The sequence below is a fragment of the Humulus lupulus genome, chromosome 7 (genome assembly GCF_963169125.1).
Source record: "Humulus lupulus chromosome 7, drHumLupu1.1, whole genome shotgun sequence".
NCBI lineage: Eukaryota > Viridiplantae > Streptophyta > Magnoliopsida > Rosales > Cannabaceae > Humulus > Humulus lupulus.
In genome coordinates, this window is record NC_084799.1 from 96,252,967 (window position 1) to 96,263,003 (window position 10,037).

At 36.2% G+C, this 10,037-nt stretch overlaps 1 non-coding gene across 1 annotated transcript; it reads left to right on the top strand.

Moving 5' to 3' along the window:
• The first annotated feature begins 762 nt into the window (after positions 1-762).
• LOC133793072 (small nucleolar RNA R71) lies at positions 763-869 on the top strand. The gene has a single exon (XR_009874533.1). It is a non-coding gene; the product is annotated as a small nucleolar RNA R71 (small nucleolar RNA).
• Positions 870-10,037: the final 9,168 nt, after the last annotated feature.

The following is a 10,037-nucleotide window of genomic DNA, read 5'->3' on the forward strand; positions in this document are numbered from 1 at the left end:
GGATAGACTTTCCTATCTCATATTGACCTTTTGGATTAAGGATAGGTTGACTAGGGAATGTTCCTTTTTCTCTATCAGCTAAAGCAGTGGTGAGATTTCCTACTTGTGTCTCGAGTTTGGTAATTGATTGAGATTGATTTTGTAGGATTTTTTGAGTGGATTGCATAAATTGTTGTAAAGTATCTTCTAAGGAAGGTTTCCTTTGTTGAGGATATGGTTGATTTTGTGGGGCATGAGTTTGGTTTTGTGTGTTGTATTGGTGCCCTTGATTCATTTGGGGTTGATTTTGTCTCCATGAAATGTTCGGATGGTTTCTCCAATTTGGATTATAGGTGGATGAAAATGGGCTATCATTTGGTTTTCCATAATAATGAAGAGCATTGGCCTCCTCAGAAAAGGCTTCTTGGTAGGAAGAACATGATTGGGCATTATGGCAAGGACTAGAACATATAGAACAAACATCTTTTCTTGGTTGCCTTATGGCTAAAGCTTCTACTTTTCTCGCTAATTTGTGTAAGGATGTTCTTAAGTCTTAATTCATCTTTTACTTCATACATTCCTCCTCTTTTTGGTGAATTAGTTGACCTAGACCTAGGATCAAAATAATTCCATTGTTGCGAATTGACAGACAAATCTTCAAGGGCGTCCCAAGCCTCTTGTCCTTGAAATTTAAAAAAATTTCTGGTATGCATAGATTGAATCATTTGACGATTAGAGGGAGTCAAACCATCATAAAAATATTTTACAAGTCTCCATTTTTCAAAACCATGATGAGGACATTTTAATAATAAATCTTTAAATCTTTCCCAACATTCATAAAACTCTTAATTATCTTTTTGAAAAAACTCGGAGATTTCTCTCCTTAGACTATCAGTTTTAGACATAGGAAAAAAATTCAGCAAGAATTTATTATAAAGTGATCCCATGTAGTTATAGACCTCGTGGGAAGGGAATTTAACCAAGTTTTTTATTTATCTTTTAATGAAAAAGGAAACAATCTTAGTTTGACCGACTCATCAGAAAATTTTTGAAATTTAAATGTTGAGCAAATTTCTAAGAAATCTTTGACATGCATGTAAAGATCCTCTCTATCTAACCCATAAAAAGATGGCAACAATTAAATGATTGCTGGTTTAAGCTCAAAATGAGTAGAAGAAGTGGTTGGAAGAACAATACATGAATGAGCATTAGATGAAATAGGTGTAAAATATTCAAGCAAAGTTTTTTCAGGCACAACATTTTCATCAACAGGATTAGCAATTGGTTCCATGATGCTCAAATTTTTACTAACACTTTCAATTTCAAACAAAGATAAACGTCTTTTTACTAATCTATTTTTAGAGTTACATTCCCAATGATGCATACAATTTTCACAAACAAGGCAACAAGGATAATCTCAAACAAGCAATTTTCTGATGTGGAAGATCAGTTAAAACCGCAACCACAAAGCATACTTAATTTTTTTTTAGAGATTTCACAACAATATAATTTTTATGGTTTACTTGTCCCCAGACCTATTTGATTCCACTTACTCCCGCACTACTAACAACTCCCCGAGGTTAATTAGTAGAGTCGGATTGTGAATTTTGTTCAAATTTCCTTTAACCAAAAATTGCTTATGGTGAAAGGACAAGATTTAGGATTCTTTTTTTTCAAATATTTTTCACAATATTACACTAAAATATTATAAAAGGCAAAGAAAAATAAGGCAAAAATTAAATAAGACTAAAATTTAGGCAAGACTAGGGAGGCATAGCATGCCATCAACCATAACAAAATTAAGGTAAAAATTAGGAGGCACAAGTGCCATTAACTAAAACATAAAATAAAAGACTAGGAGGCAAAATTGTCATCAACTAGCTAGGAGGAAAAATTTCCACCAACTAGTAACTTGCAAAAATAAAATAAAATAAAAAATACAACAAGATAAATAAAGAAAATTACAACAAATGTTAGGAGGCGCAAGTGCTGTCAACTAACAAAGAAATACAAGGAATAAAACTATAACAAAATTACGAGGCACAAGTGTCATCGACTATAAAAATTAAAAAGATAGATAGTAGGCACAAGTGCCGTCAACTGAAAAAACAATAAATATAAATATATAATTAAGTTTTTTTTATGGGTGGTAGAACCGCCCCCAATTTTCTTTTTATATTTTGTTTAGTTTTATATAAATATATATTTTTTATATTTTTGTATATATAGTTTTTTTTTGTTCTTTTTTTTAAGTGCAAAAATTAAAATAACTAGTAGAAGAATTTACTAACATTGAGATAAATTTCGTTTCTTTTCTTGCAACTCCCCGGCAACGCCGCCAAAAACTTGATGTACCCAAAACGGGTATGTCTTAAAAATTTATACTCGCAAGCGCATGAATCGTATATGGAATATAATGTTCGTGTAAGCAAGAGATCGAACCCAAAGAAGTTTTCTAAAATAAAAAAGAAAACTATTTTAAACCAAAATTAAAATTTTTTAACCTATCTCCAAATATTGATGAGTTTTAATGTTAAGAACATAAATAAAAGATTGAAAATAAAGCTATTTAAGATAATAAAAATAAACCAATAATGATTTGAAAATAAGTGTTAAAAGAAAAGATTATTAAGATACTAGAATCCACAAAATGTAACTTTAATAATATTTATTAGTATACTGATTCCCAAGTTTTAGTGATAGTTAAAATAATTCAAACTATCATTTTCCAAATAGATTTATAATTTTAAGCACAAATTACTTCTAAAAAGATAGGACTTTTCTTCACTTTTCAAAAATTATAATTTCAAAGTATTTAATGTGAATCAACCTAAAGAAACAACATAAAATCAAATAACATTATTTATAAGGCAAAACATAATATTGTTGTTCTAAGCATGGATATGTACAATTTAATGACACATCTTACACAAAGCATATTATGTTTTTGCAAAATGAAGAACAAAGTGCATATTCTCTAACAATCCAATATATAAGATATTAAAGATGAAAGACATATATGAAGAAGAAAAATCCATAAACTTTGTTGCATTACAAGGGAAATCAACATACAACATAAATATTATCTAGTTATAAGTTGCTTCATCATGATATTAAGAATCTTATGAAAAGGATTAGAAGCACATAACTAGAATAGAAATTACAAAATAAATGAAATACATACTTGAAAATGCTCTTGAAAAACCCAAAATGGAAGAGAGAAAATGGTAGAAAGAAGATGGTAACAAAAAATAAAGCACCCCAAATGGTCTTGAAATTCCATATTTATAGCCAAAATGAGATTGTTAAAATAATCAATTCAAATTAATTAAATTGATCAGATTAATTAAATAAAATAAATATGGTATGTAGAGGTAAATTGTAGGGTATAATGATGATGTTGTGGTGAAAATGTGTAGAAAAATGGGTAAAAAGTTGGCATTTTGGACATAGGGGATAAATGGTACACTTAGGCAATTTATGGCTCAAGAAGGAAAATTGTTGGTGGCTTGGTGGGTGTGGCAGTCGGCTGGCCAGGTGGGCTGGAGATGTTGGCATTGGGCCTGGCTGGGATGAGGAAAAATGGGCTGGGCCAGGCGGAATGGAGTGCAACAGGTGAAGTAAGGTTGACCGCTGGAAGCAAACGGGTGGAAGGAGTAGTCTTCAGCTGGCTCGGTGATTTCGGTCGGGAGCATGTGTGCTTGCTGAAGGGAGCTGGAACCGTGGGCTGCTGGAAGCAGCTAGTTGGAGGAGACGGACCCAGGTTGGGCCTAGGCTGCTAGTCTTCATAAATGCTAGCTTTTCCTTTCTTTTTTCTAAAAAATGCCACTCTTTATCCTCATTTTTATTGCTTTTCAAGAGCGAAAAAATTACAACAAATTCCCTATAAAAAAAATATAAATTAAATTAAAACTAAATATTTTCAATAATAAAATATACAACAAAAGTTCCATAAAAATATTAATTAAAACTTAATTTACTTAAACATTTAAGCTCAAAATTGCATCTTTTTACTCCTAACTTAACAATATTAATTTTAAATAATTAAACTATAACATTTTACAATAATATAACTATAAAAATACACAAAAATCTATAAAATTATAATAAACCTAATAAATTCAAAATTACTTAAAAACTTAATAAATCAATTAAAAACTCAAGAACTAAGCAACAATTAGCACATAAAAAGTGGTAAAATAACTATATTTTGTAGAGTTATCATGGACACCTTGAATATTGTTCCTATCGAATCCTTGGCGGAAAGATATCTTCGAATAATCAATGTAACAACCATTGTGCTTCAATGAATGAATGAATTTAAGTTCATAAGTTTCACTTAATTCTTTAAATTTCTTTCAACAAGGGACTTGTCTTATAGACCTGTCAACCCCATCGGATCATGTTCGATTCTGGTCATTAAGGGACCTATCGACCCATAAGATCCAAACAAGAGACTGGTCTGAGGACCTTGTCACCAAATTATGGATCATGTTCGATCTTGGTTCTTGAGGAGCCCATCGACCCATACGATCCAAACGAGAGATAGGTCCAAGGACCTTGTCGCCAAAATATGGATCATGTTCAATCCTGGTTCTTGAGGAACCTATCGGCCCACACGATCCAAAAGAGAGACATGTCCTAGGACCTTGTCGCCAAGATATTTGATCATGTTCGATCCTGGTTCTTGAGGAACCTATCGACCCACACGATCAACAAGAAAGACAGGTTCTAGGACCTTGTCGCCAAATTATGGATCATGTTCGATCTTGGTCCTTGAGGAACCTATCGACCCATACGATCCAAACAAGAGACAGGTCCTAGGACCTTGTTGCTAAACTATTTGATCATGTTCGATCCTGGTTCTTGAGGAATCTATCGATCCACGCGATCAACAAGAGACAAAGACCAAAATCGTGCAATCTAGTGAACTTCTCCACCTTATACTTTGCAGATGCCATCCACGCTCACCGCACCTGTTTGTAGTGCAAAGTAAAAACAGAACACTAGTTACAAGAAACTAGAATAAAAAACTAAATAATATAATAAGAAAGAATCAAACTTGAAGAGCACACCAAACTAGAAGTAGTTCTTGAATAGTCACTTTATTGATCTTGTATCAGTCTTAGCTACAAAACTCACTGTGCTCTCTCTTAGTACATGAGTTATAGCTCAAGTGAAAAACTAAAGAAAAATACAAATCAGATTACTAAGCCTAAGACTGAGTGGTCTATTTATTGCTAACTATGCTAACTATTTTTAATGAAACTGTAATAACATGAATAACTAACTACCAAGAATAGAAAGCCTAGAAACTAGTTATGTGAACCAACAGCTAACAAAAAAGATAAATTACAAATAGAGTAATCATTGAGTATATTATAAACAGGGTGGTCCTATAGCATTACTAAACAAATGGTCGCCAAAATTAAAGAATGAGCCATGAAATAAGATGGCACAAACCTTTTAGAGTGTGATTTGTGCGTATATGCAGCTCCATTTTTCTCCAAGCTCAATCACTCCAATTTATTGAATAAATTACCACTAACTTCACAAGTACCGACCTAATTTTTTTGATACATTGTTATTTGTGCCTTTAGTTAAGAGGCTTAAATCTTACAACTGCAAATTGAATAGAGGACTCAGAGCATAATTCGTTGCGCACAATTCAACTGTCTGAATAAAATGTTAGTGGTATAAGAAATTGCATCGCTACCCAGCTCAAGAAAAAGATTACCAAAAAGTATTTTATCACTATGTTCAATCAGAAGATCAGTTTTTGACCCACTTGCTTTTGAAATAACAAATTTTACAATAGGAACTTTACTTGTCAAGGACCAGTCGCATTTAACAGACAATCAGAAAAATAACTGGGACATTATGGTGGCACTTCATACAATGAACTCTTCAACAAATATTACTTTTTTTTTTCTTTTTTGACATCATGCTGGTATCAAGGAGATGAAAGTAGGTTGAGAAACCTTAATAAGACCAGTCTCATTGATATAATCGGCATGTACATGAGTGTTCATTGCATATATAAGGTTTTTCCTTAAATTTTGAATAAGAGACGAATCTCTAATAACTATTTTTTCCACAGGGTCTATTCACTAAGCATTGAAAACAACTTTATGAGCCTACATATATACACATATATTTAACAATATTGGAATAATGAAACATAAACTTATCCACTTAAAAGAAGAAAAAAAATTCAGGAAACTTTTATAAGGAACTTTTTCTTAACATTATGAATTGAATTCGAATTACCTTTTGTGATGGCAACATCAAACATTAGATGAAATTTTACATGTTCTTGTGTAGTGTTGACCACGATTTTGGCCAACGACGAGTAGATGTCAAAACTACAATGAACCTTCAAGAGAAAAATACGACACAAATAGTTTTATAGTGGTTCAGCCCCAATTTATTAGTAATAGCCTAATCCACTTGGACTTGTGATATATATCCTACACTTAAGATCAGATGAACTTGAGCCAACTGAGTTTCTTAAGTATAAGTAGAAAAATACAAAGTTTCTCTCTTTAGAGAATACAAGCTTTCTCTCTCTAAGCTCTCTCAGAAAATTCCCCAAGAATGCCCCAAGTAACAGTCCCAAAGTCTAAAAACTAGAGAGCTATTTCAGTCTCCAAAATGATCAGATCCCCCCAAAATGATGCCATGAGCCATTTATTTATAGGCTCATGGATCGTACATCAGATATTCCTTTTGACCGGGTTATTTATGTTAATCTCACAATATTTAATTAATAATAATATTTAAAATACAACAATATGCGACTTCTTTGGGATAAACTGAGAGATTCCCGCGTAGGTATGACTAATTCTAGACGAAGCCATTACTGGAACTTCGCTTGTATAACGATGATCTGTCTAGTCGGCCAACTTCACTCCTTGAAGAAAGACTGGTCGGCCAAAACACTCGACCGGTCGCCCAAATACTTCACTGGTCGGCCATGCACTCCACCGGTCGGCCAAATACTTAACCGGTCGATCATGCACTCCACTAGTCGGCCAAACACCTAACTGGTCGGCCATGCACTCCACCGGTCTAACATGACACATCTCTGGTCTAACATGGCACATCTCTGGTCTAGCATGACACTTCTCTGGTCTAACATGACACATCTCTGGTCTAACATGGCACATCTCTGGTCTAGCATGACACATCTCTGGTCTAACATGGCACATCTCTGGTCTAGCATGACACTTGACTGGTCAGTCAAAAATCTTCACCGGTCAGACAGAAATTCTATCAGATCGGTCAGATCACTTTATCACAACTCTGAAGAGCCAACACATTTATTGACTATTAATGTGCCATTTACTGACCATGCATTGCCACTTGTCACTTCTGATTGCCACGTCATCGAACTAAAATTTTGGGGATAACATTTGCCCCCCAAGTTTATTATACGATTTACTCGTATGATATACTTTTCTTCTAGCAAAATGTTTTTGAGGTCATCCAAAAACTTCCATCCGGTTAGTAACCTTCACTTTTGTAGTAAACCCACGACTTAACTTTTCCATTAGTCGATCAAACCCATGGCCTTAGCCATTCCTAGCCGATCGGACTACTTGGATGCATGCCCTTGCTCCTCGGACATTACTCCTCGGGCATGCCAGCCTCTCCTCGGATGCCCAGCTATTCGGACACCCAGCCCTTCGGTGTGTCCCTCGAACCACTCGTACACGTGGCTCCTCCAGCCGCTCGGCAATGCACCTCAACCGTTCGGGCACGCATCTAGCTGCTCGGACACATGCAGTCAACCGATCGAACGCAGCCCCACTGCTCGGACACGCAGCTCCTCCAGCCGCTCGGCCATGCACCCCAACCGGTCGGACGCAGCTCCACTGCTCGGACACGCAGCTCCTCCAGCTGCTCGGCCATGCACCCCAACCGCTCGGGCGTGTATCTCCTCGGATGCACATGCCAGCCTCAGCCGCTCGGACGCAGCTCACAGCCGCTCAGACGCAGCCCCAGCTGCTCGAACAAGCCCACACCCAATCAGACGAAGCCCCAACTGCTCGAACACAGCCCACACCCGCTTGGACGCTGCCTCGGGCCTGCTCGGACACGCTCGGCATCTGCTCAGCCATCACCCAACCGACCGGGCGTATGGCATAGCCATTTAAGCACATGCCTAAAACTTATCCCTCCAAACACCATCAAAACACCTTGTTCGAGTCTCTCAAAAGTATTTTGAGAGATTGATTTCTCTCAATCAATCTTGGGGAAAATTGACTTCTCTTCTCAAAAACATGTTTCCACTATGTGGTATTTACTTTGCATTCATTTGTTCGTGTTTGTTTGATTCACTCCAGGGACCCATCGTTGTTAGTCATGCTTAACAACAGAGTTTCCTACTCGACCAGTGATATATGCTCAGCCAACTAGGGAAGTTGTATCTGCTCTCCCGACTAGGAAAACTTTGCACCTGATCAGCTAAGCTTTGTACCTGGCCAGTAGTTTACTCTTTTTTCTTGTGAAGACAATTGTTGCTTAGCAGCTTTGATATCTTTCTCGTACAGCCGAGCTGTTGGCATTTATACTTTACTTTTCTTTGTTAACTTAAAACATTCTAAGTCTTTTTAGACTTAAAAAGTTATAAGTTTTTTGTGAATAGTCAAGTCACTCTGATGCATGCCTTATATTTTTGCATGAGTACTTAGTTTTCTAACTTTGAAATTCTAGACATTTCATAAGTCCATACTAAGTATACTTTCTCACACACTTATTGCTCTAACATTTTATGAGCATGATATTTATTTTCACATGAATATCTGCTTCTAACTTGAAATTTAAAAAAATTCCAAGTTACTTAAGCTTTGTCAAACAAGTTAACTTAATGTCCTTTTTGGACTTCGAAAATTTACAAGTCAACCTAAAAACAGATATCTTAATTCGTGCTCTCATTGCCTGTGTTAAATTACATACCAGTATACCCCATGTGCCCCCCAAATGATCGAGGGTTGTAAGATCCTTAGTCACTTGCTACTTGACTGAATCTGTTCGAGCAGTTAATTACTCGTGAAACACATAGAATATATTGAAAATATCCGAGCAGTTGAACACTGCTTGAACGTATCGACTAGTTGAACATTATCCGATTTTATCGACTAGCTGAACACTGTTCGAATAATTAACACACATGCACATTTGTAGCAAGAATCGACCACGATGCGCGTAATCTCTTTTATTACTCTTAAATTAAAAAAAAGGACAATACGTGTCTAATAACGAGTCTTAAACAACAAAAATTGTTCAAAAATAGATGAATGGTCAGCAAATAACCAGCTCATAAACCAAATTTAAATAACAAGTTAAACAACTAGAAATTAAACTACCAATCTGAAAAGCAGTATTTAGAAATAATATATTTATGGACGCTTGCCGCTCCAGTGGCTCCTGATCCTAGCACTCCCACTCATGTCGAAGTGTCTCGGCATACCTCTCCCTTGCTTTGTTGCTATCCTCAGCCAAGTGTGGACCTCCACATATAGTGTCTAAGGTCAAGTCCACAGGCCCGGGCTGCAAGCAAGGGTGGAGATCTTTGTCGTTTGAAACCAGGATTGCTGCTGCCTCCTTCTCCTTGGGGTGTCTCTGCCTGGTACTTTCTCAACTTGCCCGACCGGAGAAGAAATTCTAACTTGTCCTTGAGTTGATTGCATTCATTCGTGTCGTGACCATAATCTCCATGGAAACGACAAAACTTATTCATATCTCTCTTCCTCATCTCTTTCCTAATGGGTGGAGGTTTCTTGTAGGGAACCTCTTCATGACTAGCAAGATATATTTCCGCTCGGTTGGCCGAGAGAGTAGTGTAATTAGTGAACTGAGGCTCATACTTGGTTGGCTTTTCATTTGAACTCAACTTTGCTTTCTTTTCCTCATGGTGGTAAGACCCGTTATTTCCACGTTTCTTTCCACCATCCTTAGGAGGGTCAGTTGATCCGCCTGGATTGTTTATGCCATTGTCCTCTTTCTCGATTGCATCATCCAATTTCATATATTTGTCTGCTCGGTCAAGAAAT